At 37.6% G+C, this 12,192-nt stretch overlaps 1 protein-coding gene and 1 pseudogene across 1 annotated transcript in view; one reads left to right on the top strand and one right to left on the bottom strand.

Annotated features, from left to right (window-relative positions):
• The window catches only part of LOC125809198 (gamma-glutamylcyclotransferase 2-3), a 1,073,903-nt gene that overhangs the window by 1,000,684 nt on the left and 61,027 nt on the right, over positions 1–12,192 (bottom strand). The window lies entirely within an intron of this gene.
• Positions 457–1,883, top strand: LOC125809427 (uncharacterized; annotated as a pseudogene).

Here is a 12,192-nt window from a genome sequence, read left to right as displayed (position 1 = left end):
AGAAAAAAAGCTAAAATTATAGTTCAGTTGCATATCCAAAGTTTGATGAAGTACACTACAATTGCACAATTATATGAATCGTGTTGTGAACGCGGATAGCTCAGAGGCTAGCCAAGATGTTGGGCCTATGAATAAATCATAAAAAGGCCTAAGAATTAGACAGCCCAATAATATATTTGCTTGGGATCCAGGTTGAGTAGAGTTTAAATGGTTACAGTATGCGGTTATGAAGGATTATACGTATTATGAAGAAATCGTTTGTTCCTCTCATCTTCTTTCTAGAGTCTAAACTTCTCCTTCTCATTCTTATCTTAATCTCTACCTACTTGAATTTTCAGTACTTCTCCTTGTAATTCAAGTGTTGTTATTATAATTTGGCTATCAATGATTATATAACGTTTGAGTATTTGTGTTGAGAAAATGAGTTGCATTGGTGCTTTCATCCAATGGTCTTCAATGGAGGACCAAATATATCGAACAATTTAAGATTCAATTAAGGTCATGAAGGATACTTGGTCGGAGGATCTCACTGAAATTCGTTCACTGTTACAAGAGTTGGTTGGAAACCTTCCAATGAATAAACCAAACCCAGTGGAATTTCAACTATTCTGTGGCCAGAATCCAAAGTTATGGATTTCTCAAGTTGAACGCTACTTTGAGTTCTATGAGATTACAGAAAACCATAAGTTATATCTCGCGTTGTGCTATCTCAATGGGACAACTTCACAAGTGTTATCAATGGCTTTTCGAGAACAAACAATTGGTAGATTGGAAATATTTTGCTGAGAAAGTGTTGTTCGCTTTCGTAAATGTCATCTCAAATTGCACGAATATAGTTTGTCCAATCTCCAACGGTGAAGAAATATAACCAATTCATCTTTGCTTAAAAACTATAAGAAGAAATCTGAACATAAAATCAAAATAGATGTGCACAAGGTGTTTGACGAAAGGTTAACTAGCAACTGCCCCACAGACACTCCAATTGAAAGGGCTGGTGAAAAATCTATAAGTATTGAATTGCAGTAGAATTGTTCAATGGGCATCCTCAAGGAAAACTATCAGAGAGGTACGTTAATGCAACTCATTTTGATTGTGACTCTAATGAACCACAAATTAAAAAAAATTAAGATCTTGGAAGGGGAAATTCCTGTGGATGAAGTGATGCTAGATGTGGAGTATGGAAAATCTTACGAGAAAGAAGAACATGATGAAAGTGCTCTACTGGTGGTGAGTGTAAAACATATTGCTTTTTGAATGAAATTTTATAGCCTTTGCAAGGGACGTTCCACCATAGTTGTGGACGAGTTCAAGGAAATCCATAAGACATCCACTTATCAAATTGCTAATACTTTCATTGATCAACATCTCTTAACTCAATTTCAAATCAACCTTGGTGTGACTACCTTCGTCTCTTAATGAACTTATAAATTTACACATAGAGAAATTTTCCAGCCTGACAGAAGCATATTTAAAATAAACAACAAACTATTCATAAACCAAAGCTCGTATCGTATGAGAAGAAAATCTGTAAAAGGAGAAGAAAGGCATTGTTACCTCTTTTCAGGCAGTGACTGAAATGAATAAGGCTTGAAACCGACTGAGAAGAATAACGCTTGAACAATTCTCAACGGATTGAGAGGAAGGGTCGTCTGATTTCTTGAGACAACAAGAAGATTGCAATACCAATAACGGTCTCCAACATTCTTGTACGGTTCGCATGATTTGGAGACGGTTTGTTGGGTTCTGTGAAGAATACGACGGTAGTTGTGTCTCTGTGAGTTGTGGGAATAATAAGAATTAGGCTATTGATTTGGGAATTCAGGTATAGGGAATGGGCTGGAATTGACAATAGGGATTCGATTAATTTGCTAGGAAAACAATAGGAATTGAAAATTGTATATACGATTAATTTGCCGGGAAAAGAATAGGAATTTTTTTTCCAACCAGACAGAAGCATATTTCAAACAAACAACAAACTATTCATAAACCAAAGCTTGTATGGTATTAGAAGGAAAACTGTAAAGAGAGAAGGAAGGCATTGTTACCTCTTTTCAGGCAGCGACTGAAACGAACAAGGCTTGAAACCGACTGAGACGATAGCGTTTGTACAATTCTCAATGGATTGAGAAGAAGAGTCGTCTGATTTCTTGAGCCAGCAAGGAGGTTGCAATACCTATCTCGGTCTCCAACGTTCTTGTACGGTTCACATGAATTGGTGAATGTTTGTTGGGTTCTGTGAAGAAGACGATCGTAGCTAGGTCTTTGTGAGTTGTGGAAATAATAAGAATTGGGCTGCTGATTTGAGAATTTGGGTATTGGGAATGGGCTGGAATTGACAATAGGGATCCGATTAATTTGCTAGGACAAAAATGGGAATTGATAATTGTATATCCAATTAATTTGCTACGAAAAGAAAAGGAGAAAATTTTCCAGCCAGAAAAGCATATTTCAAACAAACAACAAAGTATTCATAAACCAAAGCTTGTATAATATGAGAAGGAAAACTATAAAAAGAGAAGTAAGGCATTGTTACCTCTTTTCAGGAAGCGACTGAGATGAACAAGGCTTGAAACCGACTGAGATGAATAAGGCTTGTATAATTCTCAATGGATTGAGAGGAAGGGTCGTCTAATTTCTTGAGCCAGCAAGGAGATTGTGATACTTGTCTCGGTCTCCAACGTTCTTGTATGATTCGCGTGATTTGGTAAAGGTTAGTTGGGTTCTGTGAAGAAGACGACGGTAGTTGGGTCTCTGTGATTTGTGGGAATAATAAGAATCGGGCTGGTGATGTTGGAATTTAGGTAGTGGGAATAGGTTGGAATTGACAATAGGGATCCGATAAATTTGCAAGGAAAGGAATAGGAATTATAAATTGTATATTCGATTAATTTGCTAGGAAATGAATAGAAGAAAATTTTCCACCCAGACAGAAACATATTTCAAACAAACAACAAACTATTCATAAACCAAAGCTTGTATAGTATGAGAAGGAAAACTGTAGAACAAAAAATGAAGGCATTGTTACCTCTTTTCAAGCAGCGACTGAGACGAACAAGGCTTTAAACCGACTGAGATGAATAACGCTTGTAAAATTCTCAACGAATTGAGATGAAGGGTCGTATGATTTCTTGAGCCAGCAAGGATATTGCAATATATGTCCTGGTCTCCAACGTTCTTGTAGGGTTCTTGTGATTTGGTGAAGGTTTGTTGGGTTCTCTGAAGAAGACGCTGGTACCTTGGTCTGTGTGAGTTGTGGGAATAAAAAGAATTGGACTGCTGATTTGGGAATTTGGGTATTGGGAATGGGCTGGAATTGACAATAAGCATTCAATTAGTTTTCTAGGAAAAAAAGAGGTATTGAAAATTGTATATCCGATTAATTTGCTAGGAAAAGAATCTGAGAAAATTTTACAGCCAGACATAACCATATTTCAAACAAACAACAAACTATTCATAAACCAAATCATGTATTGTATGAGAATGAAAATTGTAAAAAGAGAATGAAGGCATTGTTACCTCTTTTCAGGCAGTGACTAAGACGAACAAGGCTAGAAATCGACTAAGACGAATAACGCTTATGCAATTCTCAACGGATTGAGAGGAATAGTCGTTTCAATTCTTGAGCGACATAGGAGATTGCAATGCCTGTCTCGGTCTCCAACGTTATTGTACAGTTCGCGTGATTTGGTGAAGGTTTATTTGGTTATGTGAAGAAGACGACGATAGTTGGGTCTCTGTGAGTTATGGGAATAATAAGAATTTGACTGTTGATTGGGAATGTGGGTATTGAGAATGGGCTAGAATTGACAATAGGGATCCGATTAATTTGCTAGGAAAAAATAGGAATTAAAAATTGTATATCCGATTAATTTGCTAGGAAAATAATAAGAGAAAATTTTCCAGCCAGAAAGAAGTATATTTCAAACAAACAACAAACTATTCATCAACCAAAACTTGTATAGTATGAGAAGGAAGACATTGTTAGCTCTTTCCAGGTAGCGACAGAGACAAGTAAGGATTGAAACCGATTGAGGTAAATAACGCTTGTACAATTATCAACGGATTGAGAGGAAGAGTCACCTGATTTCTTGAGCCGGCAATGAGATTGCAATACATGTCTTGGTCTCCAACTTTTTTGTACGGTTTGCATGATTTGGTGAAGGTTTGTTGGGTTCTGTGAAGAGAACGATGGTAGCTGGGTCTCTATGAGTTGTGGGAATAATAAGAATTTGGTTGCTAATTTAGGAATTTGGGTATTGGGAATGGGCTGGAATTGACAATAAGGATCCGATTAATATGCTAGGAAAAAATAAGAATTGAAAATCGTATATCAGATTAATTTGCTAGGAAAATAATATGAGAAAATTTTCCATCCAGACAGAAACATATTTCAAACAAACAACAAACTATTCATAAAGCAAAGCATGTATAGTATGAGAAGGAAAGCTGTAAAAAGAGAAGAAAGGCATTGTTACCACTTTTCAGGTAGCAACTGATATGAACAAGGCTTGAAATCGACTGAGAAGAATTACTCTTGTACAATTCTCAACGGATTGAAAGAAAGGGTCGTCTAATTTCTTGACTTAGCAAGGAGATTGCAACTTGTCTCGGTCTCCAACATTTTTGTACGGTTCGCGTGATATGGTTAATGTTTGTTGGGTTCTGTGAATAAGTCTACGGTAGTTCGGTCTCTATGAGTTATGGGAATAATAAAAATTGGGCTGCTGGTTTGGGAATTTGGGTATTGGGAATGTGCTGGAATTGACAATAGGGATCCGATTAATTTGCTAGGAAAAAAATAGAAATTGAAAATTGTATATCCAATTAATTTGGAAGAAAAAAAATAGGAGAAAATTTTCCTGCCAGAAAGAAGCATATTTCAAACAAACAACAAACTATTCATAAACCAAAGCTTGTATGGTATGAGAAGGAAAACTGTAAAAAGAGAAAGAGGTCATTGTTACTTCTTTTCAGGCAGTGACTGAGACGAATAAAGCTTGAAACCGACTGAGACGAATAATGCTTGTACAATTCTCAACGGATTGAGAGGAAGGGTCGTCTGATTTCTTCAGCCAGCAAAAAGATTGCAATACTAGTCTCGGTCTCCAACGTTCTTGTACGGTCCACGTGATTTGGTGAAGGTTTGTTGGATTGTTTGAAGAAGACGACGGAGCTTGGTCTCTATGAGTTAGGGGAATAATAAGAATTGGGCTGTTAATTTAGGAATTTGGGTATTGGCAATGGGCTGAAGTTGACAATAGGGATATGGTTACTTTGTTAGCAAAAAAATAGGAATTGAAAATTGTATATCCGATTAATTTGCTTGGGAAAGAATAGGAGAAATTTTCAGCCAGACAGCAGCATATTTCAAACAAACAACAAACAACAAACAATTCATAAACCAAAGCTTGTATAGTATGAGAAGGAAAAATGTAAAAAGAGAAGGAAGGCATTGTTACCTCTTTTCAGGCAGCGACTAAGACGAAGAAGGCTTGAAACTGACTGAGACGAATAACGCTTGAACAATTCTCAACGGATTGAGAAGAAGGCTCGTCCGATTTCTTGAGTCAGTAAGGAGATCGCAATACTAGTCACAGTCTCCAATGTTCTTGTGTTGTTCGCGTGATTTGGTGAATGTTTGTTGGGTTCTGTGAAGAAGACAACGGTAGCTGGTTCTCTATGAGTTGTGGGAATAATAAGAATTGGGTTGCTGATTTGGGAATGGATAGGAATTGACAATAGGGATCCGATTAATTTGCTAGGAAAAAAATATGAATTGAAAATTGTATATCCGATTAATTTGCTAGGAAAAGAGTATGAGAAAATTTTTCGGCCAGACAGAAACATATTTCAAACAAACAACAAACTATTCATAAACCAAAGCTTGTATAGTATGAGAAGGAAAACTGTAAAAAGAGAAGGATGGCATTGTTACCTCTTTTCAGGTAGCGACTGAGACGAACAAGACTTGAAATCGATTGAGACAAATAACGCTTGTACAATTCTCAACGGATTGAGAGGAAGGGTCGTTTAATTTCTTCAGTCAGTAAGGAGATTGCAATACTAGTCTCGGTCTCAAACGTTCATAATTCAATGTTAATTCAATCATAATTAAGTATTATCTGCTTATTTGGAATCATACCTAAACACTACCCACAATGTAGGAAGAAACCCTAGCTAGAATAAGGTTTTGCCTTCACAATTGGGGGAAAACCTAGGGGGCTCTATGGGTGGAAGAACCCATAGATGAACAAGCTAACATACCTTGATTCAAAGCCTAGCAAGAGCTCGAAACAATGGAGGAAATTCTGCCCTACTTCCTTCTCTTCTCTTCTTATTCTTCATTTCTTAGAGATAAAATTTTCTTGAGAGAATTTGGGGTCTTGGAATTAATTCACTTAGTTTAAGGGTCTATTTAGGCTTTTATAGGTGGTTTAATAATTAACTAACCGACCTCACTTAACCCCTAACTAATTACTAATTAACCTCTAAGCCCCTAACTTAAAATAATTTCACTAAAAATTTGCCCCACCCACGGACCATGGGTGGGTCTACGGATCGTGCTGTACTTCGTAGGTGGTGTTCTGGGGCTTAACATGCAGGGAAGGTCAAGACTTGACCCACGACCCCAACCCACAGGGCGTGGGTGATTAACGTTTCAAGCACACTTTATTCAATTCTAAGTGGTAACGATCGCTAGTCAGTATAAAACCCAAATAAATGAGTTGGGGTGGAATCCCACAAGGAGCGATATGTGTTTAAGAGTCAATCGGGAAGCATGAACATGATCAAAGCAGTCATAGAAATAAAAATTATCTAATAAAGACATCATTCATATCAGGGGTGACACGGATGTCAATTGGGGGGTTTTGGTTTGAAATTATCAACTATAAACAGTGGCAAACAGTACGAAATAATAATAATGAGACTGGTTCTTGGGATGTGATTCGATTATAGGCTAATATAGACAAATGGGTAATTGCAACTATTAGAAAATAGCTAGATGTTAGTGAGTAAGCTAGGCTATAGAGGAGATAAACTTTCTCTCGAACAATTTACTCCGAATCAAGTTGATTTCTCTCTAACATCAACAAGCATGCAAAATAAAAACAAACCACACCTTAGTACACTCACTCTCTTGAGCTAAATATGTGGGATTGGGTTTAGGGTTCACTCTCTCGAGCTGAACCCAGGTCAACCCAATACCCATAGACCATCAATACATAAGTTTAGTTTTAAAACCTCTCTCTCGATCAAGCCAAAAACACAAGGGTAGAACTGCATTTGTAACTACAATTCTCAAATTAAACCACAATTAAGGATTGAACTCACTTCTAAATAGCATTTAAACTAACAATTAGCAATACCCACAAATTAAATCAGCCCATTATCACATAATCACACCCCAAGAATTGGGGTTTTAGCTAGACATTGTAAAAAGGTAAAAACAGTTACCAAATTGATTATCCATCAACTGGATAAGTGTTGATTCATCTTTACAATGCTCAAATTTGAAGAATCTCAAAGACCCACTTCCAATTTCTCAAAAGTGAAAAACTTCAATTCTCTAAATCTTAGGAAAAATAAGAGAAATCTGTCTCACCAGTTCAAAACTCAATACTAAACCAAAAATATATAGTCGCCAAAAATGTGCTGCGAAAAGTCACTCGGCAAAGTATGTTGGGCTCGCTGAACCACTCGGCAAGCCGTCCTTTGGTCATTTTCATCGCCCTTCTGCCTTGGCATTCAGCATCCTCAAGGTCAGTAACTTTGGGTGATCCAACACTGCATCGCAAAACCACTCGGTGTTCCGCCAACTGATTCTTTCTCTTGACAACTTGTTTTTTTCCTTCAGGACTTGGCATACTGGAACTTTAGGCGGTCAAATAGCCATTCGACGACTCGCCAAGTGGACTTGGCGATCACCAGGCTTGCTTTTCTTCATTATTTCAGCTCGCTTTGATCCTTTTTGCAAATTAGTGTCTTTGCTTTGTTCTTCAATCCATATACATGGAAATCAAGGGTTTTACATAAGTTATAGGCACAAAATAAGCATTTGAGAACACTAAATCTATATAAATAAAACCCTAAATGAGTCCAAATCTTAGACTCATCAGTGGGTCTATCTACTGGCCATAGATTCCCTTCGTGGGAGGCCGCCTTCTTGACAGTTTTTGGGGCTATTTTGAGGTCCTCCTCAAGGACCCTTGGGGGGTCGTACCTTGACGCCCTAACCCTAAAAACTCTCATTCTAAGTACGGGAATCATTTTTATGATTTTAACCTTAATATCAAACCCTAAAACCCTAACACAAGGCTCTAGAACTCTCTAGTTTAGTTTACTAGTTTTCAGGTATAACAATATCTCCCCCTTGTGATCATTCGTTCTCAAATGGCGATTCTAAACACTTCTTAAGGTCACAACTCTAAACTAGCAACCTATCATGCATGCAATACATCTAAATGCACACAACCAAGGAAGAAAGCTTCAATTCCAAGCTAAACATATTCAATGCAACACAAATGAGTAAGAACTACATCTACCAACCCAAAATGCATGAAATTCTATATCTACTCATATTCAAGAAGGAACTAGCATCTCCTAGCTAAACCATGCTCAACGCACACTCATGGAGCCTAAATGCAATTTACTCTCAAAAAGCATTTATTTAAGGAGGGATCTTTCAACTTCCAAACTAAGGCATGCTCATTAATTCATCTCATGAAGTCTATATGCAATTTGACTCAAATGCACTATAACATGAGGCAAAACAATGCATATAAGTCATTTCTAACAAGACCTAAGCATTTTCATGAACATGCATATAAGGAAATCATGGCAACACATAATCATACAATAACCCTACTAGATAAGCACACTATCTCCCCCTTGGGATTAAGCATACACAAACTATTCTAAACATCATTCATACTAAAGACAACTTCAAAGTCCAACATAACAAATCACAAAAGACAAGAAATTCGGAAATTATTAAAGCATAAAACACGTACCGGAAGCAACATAAGGAGATCACTCTTGATCTTCTATAAATTATAGAGCATAAAACCTATTCTTCTTTTGGGGCTTCAGATCTATACCACTAGAGGTGAATTTCTTACCCTCTCTTCTTGTAGCCTTTGCCTTTGGACAATCTTTCATCTTGTGGCCACTTTCACCACAACTAAAGCAACCCTCTCTACCGGCCAAACACCTACCCTTATGCCTCTTACCACACCTAGCACAAGGGGACCATTGGGACTCATTACTTATCCCTTGTGGCCTAGGGGTAGACACCCTCTCATCCTTATGCTTAGGAGTATTAGAAAAGCCTTGTCCGGAAAACTTTTTGTCGATTCCTAGAAAGGTCATGTCCATTGGACCCATCATGAAAGGACTTATCATTATCCACCCAAGACATTCTTTTCTCTCTAGATTTTTCCTGTTCAAGTTTATATTCCTCCATTTGTTGAGCATACACCATAAGACGTGAGATATCCATATCATCACAGAGCATTGTCGTACGACATTATTTTGCCTACCACTTTGGACACATCTGTCAAATACCTACTCATCATATCCTTCGGACTTGCAGATGAGTCCGAGATTTGGACTCATTTAGGGCTTTATTTATATAGATTTAGTGTCCTCAAATGCTTATTTTGTGCCAATAACTGATGTAAAACCCTTGATTTCTAGGTATATATATTGAGGAACAAAGCAAGGACACTAATTTACAAAAATGAACAAAGTGAGCTGAATGAATGGAAATAAGCAAGCCTGGTGATCGCCAAGTCCACTTGGTGTGTCGCCGAATGGCTACTTGACTGCCGAAAGTTCCAGTGTGCCAAGCCCTAAAGGAAAGAACTAAGTTGACGAGAGACATGAGCAGTCGGCGGATCACCAAGTGGTTCCGCGATGTAGTGTTGGATCGCCCAAAGTTACAGACCTTGAGGATGCTGAATGCCAAGGCAGAAGGGCGAAAAAAATGACCAAAGGGTGGGTCGGCGAGTGGTTCGACGAGCCCGACTTACTTCGCCAATTGACTCTTCATAGCACATGTTTGGCGACTATAAATACATTTTTGAACATTTAGTTTAGAATGTTAGCTCATATATTTTTAGTCTATTACTGAGTTTTGGACTAGTGAGACAGTTTTCTCTAGTTTTTTCTAAATTTTGAGGAATTGAAGTTTTTCACTTTTGAGAAATTGAAAGTGGGTCTTTGAGATTCTTCGAATTGAAGCATTGTAAGGACGAATCTACACTTACACAATTGATGAATAATCAATTTGGTAATTGTTTTTACCTTTTTATGATGTCTAGCTAAAACCTCAATTTTTAGGGTGTGATATATTATAGGCTGATTTAGTTTATGGGTATTGCTAATTGTTGTTTAAATGCTATTTAGAAGTGAGTTCAATCATTAATTGTTGTTTAATTTAAGAATTGTAGTTGCAAATGTAGTTCTACCCTTGTGTTTTTAGCTTGATCGAGAGAGAGGTTTTAAAACTAAACTTATTGATTGATGGTTGTGGGTATTGGGTTGACCTGATTCAACTCGAGAAAGTGAATCCTAAACCCAATCCCACACATTCAGCTCGAGAGAGCGAATGGACTAAGGTGTGGATTGTTCTTATTTTGCATGTTTGTTGATGTTCTAGAAAAATCAACTTGATTCGGGGTAAATTGTTTGAGAAAAAGCTTACCTCTTTTATAGCCTAGCTTACTCACTAATATCTAGCTATTTTCTAATAGTTGCAATTACCCATTTGTCTATATTAGCCTATGATCGAATCATATCCCAAGAACCCATCTCAATATTATTATTTCGTATTGTTTGGTATTGTTTGTAGTTGATAATTCCAAACCAAAACCCATCATTTGACATTCGTGTCAGCCCCTGATTTGAATAATGTCTTTATTCGATAATGTTTATTCCTATGACTGATTTGATCATGTTCATACTTTCCTATTGAATCTTAAACATGTACCGCTCCCTGTGGGATTCGACCCCAAAATCATTTAGTTGGGTTTTATATTGATTAACGACCGTTGACGCTTAGAATTGGATGAAGTGTCTTTGAAACATTAATTAATCACTTGCTACCATAGATGGATCAATAGAGTAAATTTCAAGGAGTACTCTTTAACAATCATACTACCTTGCTTAAGGTTGATGAACTCTTCCACTTTAGCTTCCCTCAACTCCCGGGAAAAGAACCTATCTAGAAATTCTTTCTTAAACATCTCCCAATCTATGGGACCCGTTTCTACCGGCCTACCATCTTTCCATTGTTCATACCATATTTGGGCAACATCCTTCAATTAGTAAGCGGCTAGTTCCGCTTTTTCTACCGTAGTCACTCTCATGATAGCTAGCACCTTATAAACCTCCTCTATAAACCCATTAAGACCCTCTTCCATTTTGGAGCCACTGAACTTCGGTGGGTTCATCCTCAAAAACTCTCTCACCCTAGAAACAGCCATCCCCCTTATTGGGTTTGTCGGAGCTACCATCTCTCTATTGATTTGATCCATCATAGTTTGGGCTTGGGTAGTCAAAGCTTGGGCCAACATTTTGAAAGTCGACCTAATCTCCGCATTTGACATATCCGGAGGATCAATTGGAGCTTAAGGAAGAGCTTGATGTGGAACTTGGAGAGGAACCCCTTGCTCCTCATTACCTTCCTCATCTCTCCTAGCATTTTCCCTTATATTAGCTATACCCTGAAAAACCATAGGGCACAGATTAGAAGAAGGACCTACTAGAGCCAAACTCTATGGAACGACTTAGAGAATGAAGAAGTGAGATTTTATAAACATCCAATAGCCTCCTATTAATAAATGTGGCGCGCTTCACATTTATGAGCAAGACTCTACTAGACGTGGTTTGAGACAATCCTAGAACCATTCTACACCTTTTGCTCTGATTACCAAGTTTGTCGACCCAGGGGTACACCGTAGACGTAACATGGCGTACTTGACCTCGAAGGGATCTCATACAAGCCCTTAGCATATCATAACATAAGATAATAGAAAAATATGGAAATTTTAAAAACTTGTATCCATACAATCGAAGTCTTTTCATAAAATGCAAGCGGAGGTCTTTACTACACTTTTTGTGTCAAACCATCTAATACAACTTTAGAATAAAACTCTTGGGACATAGCCCATACAATCGTCTCAACATGAA

The sequence above is a fragment of the Solanum verrucosum genome, unplaced genomic scaffold (genome assembly GCF_900185275.1).
Source record: "Solanum verrucosum unplaced genomic scaffold, falcon-dt-bn FXZP01000062.1, whole genome shotgun sequence".
Taxonomy (NCBI): Eukaryota; Viridiplantae; Streptophyta; class Magnoliopsida; order Solanales; family Solanaceae; genus Solanum; species Solanum verrucosum.
Note: the sequence above shows the minus strand (reverse complement) of the source record. Positions and strands in the feature narration are given on the sequence as shown.